The 16,562-nt window shown below is 48.3% G+C and overlaps 1 long non-coding RNA gene across 1 annotated transcript; it reads left to right on the top strand.

Annotated features, from left to right (window-relative positions):
* Positions 1-11,232: 11,232 nt before the first annotated feature.
* LOC147575980 (uncharacterized) lies at positions 11,233-12,663 on the top strand. The gene is made up of 2 exons (XR_015241992.1): positions 11,233-11,496; positions 11,854-12,663. It is a non-coding gene; the product is annotated as an uncharacterized LOC147575980 (long non-coding RNA).
* The last annotated feature ends 3,899 nt before the right edge of the window (positions 12,664-16,562 follow it).

Genomic DNA, 16,562 nt, shown 5'->3' with positions numbered 1-16,562 from the left:
ATCTTCCCCTGACCCCCATATGCCCTTTTTGTTTGTTTGCTGGAGTATTTCAAAGCAAATCTTAGGCATTGTGTCATTTCATCCAAGAACACCTTAGTAGTACATGTTCTTTTATTTTGTTCTTCTGTTTCTGTTGTTCTCTTTCTTCACGAGAAAACTCATGGTCAACTGGCTTAAGACCAATCTCCATCCAACTCATGCCAATGAGATGGTCCTAGTGTGGGACCCCACACATTTTTCATCATTCCCATTGGCAGGTTTACTTTTCTCTTTTCCACTCATTTTTCAAGAATCAGACAATATGGGTAAAACTCAATAGTGTATTCAAATAATTACCCAAAACTCAAAGATGGCCACTGCGAAAGTCCATCTCCTGGCTGGCACTCAGTGCCCCTGTGCCATCATAGCTCAAAGTGTTTGTGGGTCAACTGAGGCCTGAAATGGCTGAATTCTGTGTAAATGAAAGGTAGTCTAGGAGTATCAATGTCACAAGTACCAAGGCCGAAAGTCACAGGGTTTCCATCTTCCTCAGTCTGTCCTTGCCTGCCCCAGAAATTGGTGATGGCTCTGTGTGAAAGATTCTATCTTCCCAAGATGGTTGCAACCGCATCTCCCAAACCACATGCCACTGGGTCACCTTGACATTGCCCCCATTGAGAGATAAAGTCTCTGTCCTTTCCTTGAATCTGATGGGTCTCTGACTTGCTCATAACCAATGGAATTCAATAGAAGCAATTCTGATGACTTCCAACACTGGCCTGTAAAACACGATACAGGTGCAACCTGGCTAGCCAGAACACTCGGGCTTGAAGCCCTGTGCCGCCAGGTAAGTAGGGTCACCATCCTGAGGCCACCATGCTGTCAGGATGCCCAAACTATCACACTGGAAGAGATCACTTGTAGATGCCCAAGACCACATGGCGAGAGAGGCTTGGCCATCCCTGTCACATGTTGTTCCAACATGAGCCTCCACCTGAATACAGAGTCATGAGAGCCTGAGCCAGAATCACCCAACTGAACCTTCCTTGAGTTCCTGGCCCACAGAAATCATGGCAGATAATATAATGATTGTTTTTGCTTTAGGCCACTGAGTTCTGGGGTGAGTTGTTACTCAGCAATAGGTAACCATGTTGTTGGTTTTGTGACGATTACCGTAGCGTATCATGTTTTTACTGCTGTTGTTATTGTTATTTGTTATTGTAATTTCAGTTTTGCCTCCGCTGGAGAACCTCGACGGGAGCTGACAGCCTGACAGCCTCCCTCTCTCTACCAGACTCTCCCTCTGAATGTGCTGGGAACCTCGGAGTGCCTGTCAGGAGCTCCTCAATGTTAGGAACTCCTCACCGTTAAAATTTATTGACAACCGGAGCCTCTTGTCTGCTAACGATCTCTGCTCCCTTGGCAGGGCACTCCCTGTCCCCCCCGGGTGGGTAGTAAGATCTGCCTCATCTTGGGTCGAGGGAATGGCTTTCCGTGCATTCTGATTGCAGTAACCCCTGCACAGTCTATTTGTCACCATTGCTGGCTCTTTGGGATGTGTCACTGCTTTTTCTTGTGAGAGAACAGGGAGAGCTTCTGACCCCCTGTCTCCCTCCTGCTCTGTAAGGGGAGATGTCAGCTCCCTTCCTGAGTGGGGCCTGCAGAGCAGGACTGCGGGGAATTTCCCTGGACAGACCACCTGGTACCCGCAGGCCCTTAGCCCCACATCAAGACTGACCTGCATCCTGTCCTCAAGGAGCAGGAGGGGACACCTCACACCCTCTTCATAAACCGACGTCCCCCCACACCCATCCCACCTCTCCAGAGAACTCACTACCCTTTTTAAGGCCAAAAGCGGCCATGAGCTTTCTTCAGTGGACACTAGCCATTAGTAATTGACCGCATTTCTGTTTTCGCTTTGGTTTCTAGAAAATGGATGGCCAAAGCTGTGGTTCACCGTGACAAGAGTATAGATCGTGCTGGTAGAAAAACAAAGGGAAAAAAATCAGTTACAACTCTATTACCTGGAGATAAAGAAACTGCATTTTGTGGTATAGCCTGCCAGATTACACACACACACACACACACACACACACACACGTGTAAAAGTGGGACTTTATAACTTGCACAGTTTACATACAATGTATATATCTAATCATGGCATTATATACCCTTCAATGGGACGGTGACTCTTTCTTAGAGACCATAGTCATTTCAACAAGCTAATGAGGGAGTGTCTGGCTGGCTCAGTCAGCAAAGCGTGCTACTCTTGATCTCAGGGTTGTGAGTTTGAGCCCCATGTTGGGCGTAGAGATTACTTAAAACTAAAACCTTGAAGAAAAAAAAAAAAGAAGCTCATGAGATTTCTAGTCCCCTTATTAGAACAATATGGCATATCCTTACAAATTTGGCATTAGTTTCTATCAATAAATAAACTATTTGTAAGCAAATTAGATTCTATAGGTGTAATTTTAATTTTTGTGGGTCCATAACGTTCAGCTGTGTGGCCATATCGTAATTTATTTTACTAATCCCCTATTGTTGGGCATGTAGGCGTCTTCTAATGTTCCACTGTTACAAACTACTCTGAAAATCTCTGCAGCGAAATCATTAGGGGCATCTTGGTCCCGTCCTCATTTATGCTGGCTGCGTGTTCCAGGACTCTGTGGAGATTTTATACCTTCTCTGGAACAAGGCAGGGCATGTTTAAATACACGCAGTGTCTGCAGATCCGAGAGTTGGAAGGGCTCCCTGCCGTGGCCAGGGTGTAGCCTGGGGGATCCTGGCCCAGTGTCACTCAGGGCTCAGAGAGGGGCCAAGTGGAGGGGAGGCGCTGGTGTGGGTTCCAGCCAGCAGGGTGTCAAGGACGCCTGTGATGCAGGCTGCTGGGGACCCGGCCTCCGCTGCCCAGCCTGAGGAGCAGTGATTTATGTCTTGGGCTGAGGAAGAACAGGGGCCGTGTGTTCCCTCCTGGAGCCGGGGCTCGGCAGAGCCCGGGCGGGGGTTGTGGGGTGGGAAGATGGCAGGAGGGTGGCAACAGCTGGCTTCCAGGGACCTGGTACACAGGCTGGCGAATCTCTGTGTCCATAAAGCGAGCCTTCAACAGCAGGCCAGCCGCGTGCGGAGGCTGCCCGTGGAGGTGGGCAGGGACCAACCCAAACAGCCAGCAGAGAAAGGGGCCTTTGTGGCCAGTGGAGCACGGCTGCTGGAGTTGGAGGGAGGATGCCAGGGCCGTGTGGCCAGGGAGGTGGCCGGCAGGTGCGGCTCCCAGGTCGCCTGATAGTGCAGCCCCCGGAGGGGCAGGACGGGTCGCAGCATGCAGTGCTAGAGGCTGGGGCCTTCGGTCTCTGAGGCACTTGCTTCCTTCTTTTTTTTTTTTAATCATTTTTCCTTTAAAAAGGTTTTTTCTCTTTATTAATTTTGGTCATTAGAAGAGTGATCTGCTCATTTATGTGGTGAGTCCATGCAAAGCTGGAGAAAAGAGCATAAGGAACTCCCCCTGCCCCCCAATTCCCACATCAGCCCCGGGGCCCTCTCAAAACCCCCCTGGGGTCCTTACATCTACACGGCTAGGGCCTTGCTATTGTTTGTTTAAAAAAAAAAAATAAGACACTCTTTTTCATCTGGGAGTAGCTGCCATTTTCAACCAAACGGATGGAACTGGAGGGTATTATGCTAAGTGAAATAAGTCAGGCAGAGAAAGAGAGATTATCATGTGATTTCACTTGTATGTGGTATTTGAGAAACTTAACAGAAGACCATGGGGGAAGGGAAGGAAAAATAAGTTACAAAGAGAGGGAGGGAGGCAAACCACAAGAGACTCTTAAATGCAAACTGAGGTTTGATGGGGGTGAGGGGTTGAGGGGGTGGAGGAGGTGGGTGATGGGCATTGAGGAGGGCACTTGTTGGAGTGAGCACTGGGTGTTCTATGTAAGTGATGAATCACGGGAATCTACTCCTGAAGCCAAGACTTCACTGTGCGTGAGCTAACTTGACAATAAATTTAAAAACAAAAACAAAAAACCGGGGCGCCTGGGTGGCTCAGGTGGTTAAGCATCCGACTTCGGCTCAGATCATGATCTTGTGATTTGTGGCTTCAGGCCCTGCGTCGGGCTCTGTGCTGACAGCTCAGAGCCTGGAGCCTGCTTCGGATTCTGTCTCCTTCTCTCTGTCCCTCCCCCACTCGTACTCTCTCAAAAATAAATAAAACATTAAAAATTAAAAAAAAAATATTTGGACTTAGCGAATCAAGAATAAAAACTGAATAGGGGTGCCTGGGTGGCTCAGTGGGTTAAGCATCTGACTTTGGCTCAGGTCATGATCTCACAGCTTGTGAGTTTGAGCCCTGCATCAGGCTCTGTGCTGACAGCTCAGAGCTCAGAGCCTGCTTCGGATTCTGCGTCTTGCTCTCTCTCTCTGCCCCTCCCCTGCTCACACCCTGTCTCTCTCTCTCAAAAAATAAATAAACAAAAAAATTAAAAAAAAAAAAAAGATTCTGTGTCTCCCCCTCTCTCTGCCCTTCCCCTACTCAGTCTCTCTCAAAAATAAATAAACATCAAAACATTTAAAAAAAAAAAAAGAATAAAAACTGAATAGCACATGGAATGGCTATTTTTTTCATCAGTTTTTCCTCAGAATCTGTTAACATGACATGTACAATGATTGAAAGCATAGAAGAAAAAGGTTTACTTTAGGGTCCCCACTTTTTAAGAAGTTTGTAGACTTTGTCACTGCTTTCCACGTAAGAGATAGTAAGTCCCCAGATGAAAGGCACAAAGTGCTATCAGAGTACAGGTTGGACAATGCTTATATGGTAATTCTCATCTTTCAAAGCATTTTTTTTTTCATATTAGCTATCTGAGGCAAGCAGGGATGGGATTCTTCTTTATTTGTAATATAGAAAACTTTCAGGGCGTCTGAGTGGCTCAGTCAGTTGAGCATCCGACTTTGGCTCAGGTCATGATCTCATGGTTCATGGGTTCATGCCCCACGTAGGACTCTGTGCTGACAGCTCGGAGCCTGGAGCCTGCTTTGGATTCTGTGTTTCGCTCTCTCTGTCCCTCTCCTGCTCACGCTCTGTCACTCTCTCTGTCTCTCTCTCAAAAAAGAAATAAGCATTAGGGGCACCTGGGTGGCTCAGTCGGCAAGTGTCCAACTTCAGCTCAGGTCATGATCTCACGGTTCATGAGTTCGAGCCCCACGTCAGGCTCTGTGCTGAAGCTCGGAGCCTGGAGCCTGCTTCAGATTCTGTGTCTCCCTCTCTCTTTGCCCCCCACCCCCGTTCGTGCTCTGTCTCTGTCTGTCTCTCAAAAATAAATAAACGTTAAAAAAAATTTTTTAAAGAAATAAACTTTAAAAAAAAGTTTAAAAAAATAAATAAATAAAAATAAATTTAGCAATATGCTCACAGGCCTCCAGATAGTAGGGCTGCTGCCATCCACGGTTTGTTGTAACACCTGCACGATCCGCGACTGTAGGAGTCTACCAGTGGTCACGCAGACCCCTAGGGGGGCAGTGGTCTCATTGTTTCAAACAATATTGTAAAACCACTCTTTTTCATGTACCCTTTCGGTGGCTGCTTTTCTTCCCATAGGAAACTTGTCAGCGTTGGCACTGCGGGGCTATAAAATACGTTGTGTTTTTCTTATTTTAGAAGAAAATGTCAGATTGTTTTCCACAAAGGTGATGCAACACGCTCATGGCAAAGTTCAGCTGCCAAGTCCCAGACCCCCTCAGTGCCACTGCTATTGTGGCTTTGTTTTAAATTCTGCTCTGTTTGTGGGTAAAAATTAGTATCTCATTGCTGCTTTCATTTGCATTTTTTGGAACTCTGATAAAGCCAAACGTCATTTCCAACTGTTATTGGCCACCGGCTTCTCTCTTCCCAATTCCTGCTTCACAGATACCTCTGGGGAAGCCGTCCCTCGTGGAATGGGGACAGACCATAGTCTTAAATGCCCCTCCCATGACATCATATTAAAGGTACACGGTAACATGACTTAGCATGTTGATGCTAACATTGCTTCATAATCTCTGAGCAAGGCATTTTCATGTGGCACCAGGCCCCGCCTCTAACGTGCAGTGCACATCCTTCAGGACCTGCCGATACAGCTAATCTGGGGTTCCTGCCTTCCAGAAGCAGCGTCTCCCTTTGCCAGCACCTCCAGCTGAGAGGGACACAGGCCAAGCTCCCCCGAGTACTCCGCTTATGCTTCCGGGTCACCAAATGACAGCCTCTCCTCCTCACAGTAACTCCCAGTCTCCGTGTGGGATTCCGAGAGCCTCCCCGCTTCCAGCCCTTAGTTGGGCTGGGGCGAGGGCGAGCCACCTTCCTACCATGGGGTGGAAATAGTTGCTCATCACCTGTGTGCTTTCCCTACAAGAGACTATCTCCCCGCTCTGGGTGTGATTGAGTGAGGGTAGGGGATGTCAGGCTAGGGTCAGTTTGGCTAGCCTGGTGGGCCCGGGGGGTGGGGAGGTGTCTGGTCCCAACTGGGCTCTCTTTAAACCCGGGTCCCATTCTGGAAGTCCTTGCTTTGCTTCTCTGCTGCCTTTCAGAAACACAGGACCAGTCCCTGTCACTCTCCTGTTATGCCATCGAATGAGCAGGTGAACCCTGATGATGGTTCTGGGGCCCACTCACAGGGACCGAGAACCCGTTGCGTGCCAGCCCGTGCTGTGGGCTGAGTGGCGGGCCTGGAATCAAACAAGGCCTAGACTCTATGGGCTCACATGATGAATCCGAAATAAAGCAGATACCCACTAGTCACTAGGCATGAAGAACACCCAGCGGGCAGGAGTAGGGAGGGGGCTGTTTTACACAGGCCTTCCTGAGAAGGTGACTTTCAACTGAGACCCAAAGGGGGCAGGAAAGTTCTAGAAGGAGGAGACAACAGCCATCACCCTGCCGGTGGGGTGGGGGGGGGTGAGAGACAGCCTCTGAGTCACTCTCATCCCGCCGTTCCCCAGCTTCGGCTCAGGTAGAATTTTCCTGAGGTGAAGGCCCGGGCCTCCCTGAGGTCCTCTAGGCACACCTTGTTGCCTGGTGTTTGTCTCCACAGCTCCAGCTGTCCCCTGGCAGGAAAGGGTGGGTGTCAGGCCTGCTCCTCCCTGTTCTTCTGCCCTCCAGCCCCGCCCCAGCCTCCCCACCACCACCCCACCCTGTAATTTCCCTGTCTGCCATAGGAGCTTATTTGGGACTTGCTCAGGGGGAGAACACGGTCCTCAGCCCCCTCCCTGAGACAGGGCCTCAGCCTACCCACCACCACCACCTCCCTGCAGTGGCCTGTGCCGTAAGGGGCTGGTGACAGAGCACTGGCCTGTAGGCACGGGGCTCAGACCTTCTCCTGACCCTTCCGAGGCTCACTGGTGACCCCAACTTAGCATTGGTCCTCTCTGGGCCTTGCCAAACTAGGAGCACAGAGTTCAGTTGAAGGGAATTTAAAACCCCTAAGAATCTCAGATGACAAGGAGCCCAGTATTGTCCTTGTAGAGGAGGAAACTGAGGCCGTATCACAATGTGCCGGTTCAGAGGCTTTATGGTGTGGGGACAAGAAGCTGGGCCTGGAGGGGAACTTGTCTCCTAGTGCCATCTCTGATTCCCACCAGCCATGAGGCCTGGCTACGCAAGACTCCCAGTACCTCAGTTTCCCCATCTATAAAATGGAGACAAAGTTCTCTTCTCTCATGGGTGCCGTGAGGTTAAAATGCGGCAAACAGTGTTGTGAAAAGCCCTCGCGTAGAGCAGCTCCTGGGGAAGGAGGTTTGCTATCTATAGGAAATGACCCCAACTTCAGCCCTGACCAAGCCTCTCATTTTATAAACCCCATGCAACTGTGAAAAAACTTCAGACAGAACTCAAAGGAGCAGCTGTTGGACGTATGTCTTTCTTGGTGGCCAGGAGGAATTCGGAAGGAGCTTTGTGACAGGAGGCAGACACTCTTCAAGGGTGTCTATGGTGGCCGACTTTACTAATGTCCTTGAACCCCAGTTTCCCTATCTGTAAATAAGAACCCTAACACCTCAGAGATGCACATATGAGCAATTCACCAAGTAAGAAGCTATTATGATTATTATTACTATTAGTTCCTTTTTATCAATGAAGGAGATATGAGGCATCTCCTCTGCCCATTCTCCGGACAAGGAGGAGTGGGCTCCAGAGACTAGAAGGTGGGCCAAGGGAGGCCTGAGAACCAGGAACAGGACCAGCCTTCAATTCTGAAAAATCAGACTGGGTCACAGGGGGACAAGGTGCTGGAGGAGACAAAAACAGGCCCAGACCATTTCCTGATTGGGCACTGAAAGCCAACACCAACCTTTTTGCTCCATAAATAAATTTCACATTTAAGTAAACGGGGAATGACATGACATTTTTCCCATCTGCAAAAGAAAAGGCCATTTATCCTGTCTCCAGCTCATTCCTTATTTCCAGTTCCTCTCTGACATCACCCAGGGGCAGCATGGGAGGAATTTTCTCTTCTCATCCCTTGTGGGAGTCAGGTCAGGCCCCTTTGGGCAGTGCTTGGCCCTCGAGCCACAGACAGGCTCTGTTCCCACAATTCTCCTAGAGGTGCTTGTTGGGAACTCAGAATGGATTTTCCCTCTGAAGCAATATTGTCTGTGGTTCTTTGGTTCCCAGCCTACACCAGCAGCCCATTTGGGAGGCAGAGAGGAAAAAGCAAGGGCTTTGCAGTCAGTACCTGGTATAACCCAGGCTCTGCTACATCCTAGCTGTGTGACCCTGGGGAAGTGACTCAACTTCTCAGAGCCACACTTACCCAGTCTGTCAGTATTGGGAGACAATTCTCCAGAGAGCCTCTGTAATTTCTGGAAGTCTTGTGACAGCTTTTGCTTTGGACTATTTTTTCAAGTTATTTAGCAAACAGCTTTGGGAGATAAACCTAGTGTCTCCCTCTAGGGCAAGGGGAAGATTTCTTTGCCATCCAGGATAATAAAAACAATGTCTCCTGAAAGGGCAAAGATTGGGCAGTTTTGCTAGAGGCCCCTTTCTAAAACTGGGGGTTTCCTAATCTCAGGGTTCCTCAGCTGTGACCCAAACCCACTGTGGGTGCAGCCTTCACCTGGGCTCACCTCCCCATTGGCTCATGAGACAAGGGGGCGGAAAGAACCAATGAGAACACAGAACTCCAGTCACCTGTTTGTCTGTAGTAATAAGTCCTTTGTCTCTGTCCGAGAAGTCTTGTGTCTTCTGCCAGCATTCATGGAACTGGCCGACGGACTGCTGACTTGCAAGTAAAATCTCAGACCCCACACGGTCCTTGGCAGTCGATTGCCTGGCTCTCACATCCACCCCATTGCCGGGAGGGTGGGTGCGGGCTGTGCCTGGCCCTTGCTGGGGAGTTAATAAATGTTAGTTGGAACAATGGTGGGAAGTTGGTTACTCACAAGCTACTCAGAATTCCCACCCAGGATGCCAGCAGTGCAGCATGGCCTTGGCCCTGGGATTGGAAATTCCATCCTATCTGGGCGAGGCTGGCAGCTGGGACGGGCTTGCAGGACCTGGGTCCAGGGCTCCAGTGGGGTGGAGTTTAAGTCTTTCTTGACCACACGTTCAGTTGCCTCCCTCCTCAAAGGCAGCCTTTATGATTAATTTGAAATATATCTTTCTACACCTTCCTTGGTGCACAAGTGTGTTTAGAGAACGCATACTTTATTTTTACGTAAATGATTTACACTGTCTGTATCATTTTGCAGTGTTCATTTTCCACTTAAAAATACATCCTGGACACCTTTCTGTGTCAACCCACGTGGCTTTTAAGAGCAGCCGGATAACATTCATAATATGACTTAACGACCACTTATTCACCACCCCCTCCAGATGGACATTTGGGGGTTTCCACTTTTCATCAGTGCAAAGATGCACATGTGCACACTGAAAAGCCTCCCTGGATGTATGGGGGAGGCTCCTCCAGGGCAGGAATGAAGATGCTCCATCCTCCTATCACAAATGTGGGGAAAGAGACCCGGAGAGGTTCCAGACTTCTCTGAGATCACCCCGTGCCACGCAGCTAGTCGCGGCCCCTGCTGTGTTCCCAGCTTCCTCTCCACTCAAAAGAGGTGAGGAGGGGTTGGGCCATCAGGCTGCGGGGCAAGGAGGGAGGAGACGACTGGATCACAGGGGCTCTTCTTCCTATGATACTGGCCAGGCACAATGGAGATAACTGATTAGGCAGCACGGAGGCCCCTAAGGAGCCACGTCATGGGTGCCAGAGGGGACACATGGGCCACCATGGGCCAGGAGAGACTTCTTAAGAACTCTCTCCCGGGTACCCCACTTTGGGAGAAGGCTCTGTCAAGCATGACGCTGTGTTCAAAATCGATGAGATCCTCTTGGAATCTGTCCGCTCGCTACAAGAATATGTCGCCTGGACGCTGCAGACCAAACCAGTCAGGTCAGCCAATAGAGCAAGGCCTGGGGGTAAGGCCAGCCAAGACACCAGGCCAGTTGACAGAAACACAAGCTCGAGTCCCTGAGAGTGCCTGCCAGGCTCTGTGCCGGGCCTGCTGGGAACACCGTGGAAGGCACAGCTTGCTAAGGTCGGGCCTTAGAAGAATGTGACATTGAACACAATGAGCAGAGTAGAATTAACTAGTAGTTAATTAGTTGACTGCATACTAACGTGCCAGGCTCTGTGCTAATCTCTTTATCCTGCCTCTCCTATCCTCCTAATAACCCTGTGAGCTAGGTGTTCTTAAAACCCCCTTTTTACAGAAGAGGAAACAGGTCTAGTGAGGGTAAGAAATTTGGTCCAGGGCCCACAGCTAGTAAGTGATGCACCAGAGACTCAATCCCAGGCCTGCCTAACTCAGGCACTTAGCTACCAAACAGTTCTTAACATCTAGAGAGTCGCAGACCCCTTCGAGATTGTAACGAAAGCCCTGAGCCTTCTGATCAGAAAAGTGCCTGCAGTAGAAACACAGTGCACCCGTGTGCACAGGGCCCACTTCCTGGGTGTGTGTCCTGTGTTCAGACGGCACCTGTGTTCAGAAGGGACCTGTGCTTCGCTTAATGTTTTGCTGTTGCCATCATGAAATGCATAAAACTTTTTGAGCACTGAGTCCCACATTTTCATTTTGCACTGGGCCCCACAAATTACATCTCGCAATTACTTGCACTCTACACACACGCTACAATTTTGCAAACCACCTTGGATGTGCAGGAACCCCATGAGGCTATTCAAAGACTCCTCTGCTTTCCTGGAAGGCTGTGTATGTGTGTGTGGGGAGGGGTCTGCAGGTGTGTGTGTGTGTGTGTGTGTGTGTGTGTGTGTAGGTCGCAAGTTGTCGGGTAGAGCTGGGCACCCTGGCTGAAAGTAGGGCCAGTGAACGGGAGAAGAAGCGGGGGATGGCATCAGTTTCCACAAGGTCTGTGACAGCAACTTCCTCACCTCCGAGAGAGGAAGCCCGGTGCTGGAATAAACAGCCACGGTCCTAACCCGCGTCCTTACAGACCTGCCACCTGGGGACCTGCACAAGGAGCCTTTGTTGGGCCTCACGGTAAACACGAAAAGGTAACCAGAGCCGGATGTTCAGGCTCGCTGTCTGGGACAGGATTTTCTTTTTTTCTTTTTCTCTTTCTTCCTTCCTTCCTTCCTTCCTTCCTTCCTTCCTTCCTTTCTTTCCTTCTTTCTTTCTTTTTTGTTGTTATTGTTTTAAGAAAAAATATTTATTATGTACGCCACTGAAATAGTCCCAGAAGAACAATATTACACCATGTTTATTTGAAAAGCAGGGCAGGATTTTCTTTCTTTTTTAAAAAAAAATTTTATGTTTTTTAATTTATTTAATATAATCTATCGTCAAAGTGGTTTCCGTACAACACCCAGTGTATGTTTGTTTATTTTTGAGACAGAGAGAAACAGAGCACAAGTGGGGGAAGGACAGAGAGCGAGGGAGACACAGAATCCGAAGCGGGCTCCAGGCTCCGAGCTGTCAGCACAGAACCCAACGCGGGGCTTGAACCCACGAACCGTGAGATCATGACCTGAGCTGAAGTCGGACACTTAACCGACTGAGTCAGCCAGGCGCCCTGGGATCTTCTTGTTGAAATCATCTTATTGAGGGGCGGCAGGAGAAGGGAGGACAATGAGATCCCGTGTCCTCGGCTGGCTGAGATCTGCCCAGCTCTACAGTCTCTGAGTGCCACGTCAGATTCCTTCTTAGGTAATACCTGTATGTATGTATGTGTGTACGCTCTATGCCCAACAAGGCTTCAACTCACCACCCGAGATCAAGAGTCACATGCTCTATCGACTGAGCCAGCCGGGTGCCCGAAAGGTGAGGTGGGATTTTCTAAGTCAGAAATGCGCTCAGAATGCTGCTTCCTGTGGCCAGCTGGAAGGCCCCCAGACCCACCCGTGAGAGTGGAGACACCCAGGCAAGGGGTGGGCACGAAGACGGCCACACGGCACCCGGAGGACAGAGAGAACACAGAGACCCTCAGCAATCCTGAGAGGCCTGCTGGGTGGGGGAGGGGCCTTTATACAATTCTCCCTCTGATCTGTCACCTTGGGCAAGTGGCTTAACTTCTCTGTGACTCAGCTTTCCCATCTGTGAAATGGGGATAATAATATTACCCTACCCCCCAGGGTTGTTGTGAGCATTGAATTTAGTGGAACGTCCTTCTAACCAAGTAAAATAAACAGTAGCTGTAGTTATTACTATGATTATTATTTAAAGCTGGATCCGAGGATAAGGCTTCATACATAACAGTTGTGCTTTTCGTTTGGGGGTTATTTTTGTTGTTTGGCAGTCGGTTAAAGCCTAGTAGGCTATCGCTGCTGGACGGTGAGGAGGTTTCTGTTACTGGGATGCAAAGTGCCCTGAGAGGAGATGCGGGGCTGGGGGGAGGGTCATTCCTCCCAGGACAGGGTCTCAAGAGACCAGGAGGGAACTGACCAGCCCTGGGTCTGTGACTGCAGCTCTCTGCAGGGGGTAGGCATAGACAAAGGAGGATTTCTTTTCTTTTCCATCAAAACAGCAAAGGGCTGTTTCTGTGTCTTTGAGGGTGATAGATTTCTGGGTTCCTGGCTTTGCCTCCCCAGCCCTCCACCCCCAACCCGTCTCTGGGTCAAGTCACCAGGAGGCTGTTCGGGGTACCAGCGTGAGCGGCCTCCTGCCTCACGACAGGGCATAGGGGCTGGGGCCCAGAGACTCCCGTTGCTCTGGAGCTCTGGCCCTGGTGCCCTACGGGACCTGGCAGGGGGTCACCGTCCACCCTCTGCCACCTCCCAGAGGAGACGAGATTGGCAGTGCATTCTTGCCATACGTGCAAGCTAACCTTCCCCAGGCTTTCCATATGCCAAGCCCTCTTCTGAGTTCTCTGCCTGTGTTATCTCCTTAACCGTCTCAGTATCTGTGCAGCCCTCAGAGTCCCTGCAGATGAGAACATTGAAGCTAAGACAGGGACAATAACCAGCCCAGATCGCCCAACCAGGGAACCATGAGCCTGGACTGAGGTTCTGCTCAGGGGAGGTCAGAACTATGTTCTTAACCACTGGTGGTCCCAGGTGGCCCACACGCCTTGGTGACAGAGGGAATCCTCAGTACTTTTACTGGCCTTTCAGGGGGAAAAAAAAAATCTCAGGTTAGGCGAAGTGCCAGGCACTTGGTAGGTGTTGAATAACTGTCAGCTGTTATCATAGCTTCCAAATGGGTTTCCCAAGCCCCTTCAAAGACAACACCTTCATCCTCCGCTTGAAGGCAGAGGGAAGTTGGGTAATTTGCTCAAAGCCACTCTTTCACTCAATTGGTGCAGCCTCCCACCCTCCGAGAAACCATGGCCCCCACACCTGAGAACCTTGGACAGTGGGCGGGTGGGGGGTGGGTTTAGGGGTGGGGAAGGCTCACACCTTGGGGTGGGTGGGACAAAGAGAAACAGGCCTGAATAGGGTAGTCCTCATATTCTCATATTTTGCAGAGGGCAACTGGGGTTAATTTGGGAATGTCTGTCCTTCCCTGAGATCAGCGCCTCTCCAAGAGGCAGGGCACAGGCTTTTTTGAAACCCTGTTTTTCTACTTAGCAGCCACAAGACACTGAGCAATTTACTTAACAGCTCCAAACCTCAGTTGTTTCCTCTGTGAAATGGAAATAATAAAACATCTACCTTGCAGAGCTGTCTTGAGATTATTTTATGTCAAGGCCCAAACAGGACCTGGTACATAGTAGGTGTTAAACAAATGATGGCTAGTTTCATTCTTTGGTCCTCATCCCTGTCTTCAAAAAAATATGTTCTACCGTTAACTCAATTTTTCCTCTTTTATAAGTTCTTACCCTAAACAAGAAACAAGAAAGCCATCCAGATATGTTTCACCATTTCCCATCACCTTAGAGTCTTAACTCCCGGCCATACCTCACCTGCTTGAGGGCTTTGGAGAAAGTGCAGAGACCATGAGATGGGTATTCGTATACTCAACTGGCAGGAATATAATTTCAGAAAGCGACTTGGCAGTGTGTATTGAGGGATATTAATATGTTGACATTCTTTGACCCTAAAATTCCAAGACCAGAAATCTTTCCCAGGAAAATAATAAAATATATGAGCACAAACACATAGACTTAGAGTTTTTTGCAGAAAGAGTTTCACATTACACTATTTAGAATAGCAAAAACTTGAAAGTTCATCTGAATGTCCCAACTTAACGAATAGTTAAGTAAAGGTGTCACGTTTACTTTGTCTTTGAGGGTGATAACTAAATCAAATAGCATTAGATGCAACCTTGAGTGACAGAAACCAAAAATTATAGCAGCCAGATAGAAGTTTTATACATAAACCTTATATAAACAAAGTCCAGAGACAAGCTGTCTAGGCTAATGTGACACCTCTGTAATTATCAGGGATTTAGGCTACTTCTATCCAGTTCTGCTATTCTCATCGAGTAGCTTTGACCTCATGCTCCAATATGGCTGCTTGAGACTAGCCATCATGTCTGCATTCTAGTTATCATGAAGGAAGAAGAAGCAAAAAAGTTCCTCTGTGAATTTACACCTCACGTATCCACTTACTTTCCATTGGTTAGAGCTTAATCATCCCTCAGCAGTGCATTCCTAGCTGTAAGGGATTTCAGGAAAGACAAGAAAAATCCTTACTTCTAGGAGGCCATGTGTCCCTCAAAAAACTTAGGAATTATGCTACAAGGAAAGCAGGGGAGAAAGGTTATCGCCACAACATTTCTATAATTTTTTTTAATATTTCCGTTATTTATTATGGAAAATTACTAACGTATATAGACGTAGAGTGAATGATATACAGTCTACCAATTACTCAGTCTCAAGAATTATCATCTCATGGCCAACTGCTTTTAACTTGTCCCTTTTCCATTCCCCCAATTATTTAAAATAAAATCCCAGACTTTACATTATTTCATCGGCAGGTATTTTATCATGCACCTCAAAAAGATCAAAACTCTTTTTAAAAAAAATCATTATTCTAATATCCCACCCAGAATTTTAACCAAATCCTAAATATCCTTTTAGCCGTGTCCTTAATATTATCAACTATCAAACCAGCGTTCAAATTTCTCCCTTCTTTCATAATTGTTTACTGTTTGTTCAAACCAAGATCCAAAGGAGGTCCACACAGTTTGTTTTGACGAGGTCCAATTTGTCAATTTTTCCTTTTATGGCTCATGATTTTGGTGTCAAGTTTAAGAACTCCTTGCCTACTTACAGATCCTGAAGTTTTTCTCTTTTTTTTTCTTTATTTATTTTGAGAGAGTGCATGTGTGAGTGTGTGTGTGCATGTGTGTGCAAGCAGGGGACTAGCAGAGAGAGAGAGAGAGAGAGAGAGAGAGAGAGAGAGAGAGAGAATCCCAAGCAGGCTCTGCACTTTTAGCATGGATCCTGATGTGAGGCTCCATCCCACAAACCATGAGATCATGACCTGAGCAGAAATCAAGAGTTGAACACTTAACTGAGCCACCTGAGGTGACCCAGATCCTAAAGCTTTTCTTAAGAGTTTTGGAGTTTTATGTTTTACATCGAAGTCTATGATCAGTTTCGACTTAATGTCATTTATTTATTTATTTTGAGAGAGAGAGAGTGCAAGCAGGGAAGGGGCAGAGAGAGGGAGAGACAAAATCCCAAGCAGGCTCTGTGCTGTCAGTGCAGAGCCTAATATGGGACTCAAACTCAGGAACCGTGAGATCATGACCTGACCTGAGATCAAGAGCCACCCAGGTGCCCTTGAGTTAATTTTTAATATTTTTTCACTTTTTGTTTATTTTAGAGGCGGGGGGCAGAGAGGGACAGAGGCAGGGAGAGAGAGAAAATCTTAAGCAGGCTCCACTCAGTGTAGAGCCTGACGTGGGGCTCGATCCCGTGACCTTAGGATCGTGACCCAAGCTGAAATCAAGAGTCAGATGCTCAACTGACTGAGCCACCCAGACGCCCCTTCAGTTAATTTTTGTACAAGGTGCAAGGTTTAGGTCGAGGTTCCTATTTTTGTCTATACGGATGTCCAATTGCTGTAGCACTACCTGTTGAAAAGTTTCTTTCCTCCATCAAATTGCTTCTGTGCCTTTGTGAAAAATCAGTTGGATGTATTTGTGTAGGTCTGTTTCTG

Source organism: Puma concolor, chromosome D2 (genome assembly GCF_028749965.1).
Source record: "Puma concolor isolate L17-30 chromosome D2, mPumCon1.1.hap2, whole genome shotgun sequence".
NCBI classification, from domain to species: domain Eukaryota; kingdom Metazoa; phylum Chordata; class Mammalia; order Carnivora; family Felidae; genus Puma; species Puma concolor.
This window is presented reverse-complemented; position numbering and strand designations above follow the sequence as displayed.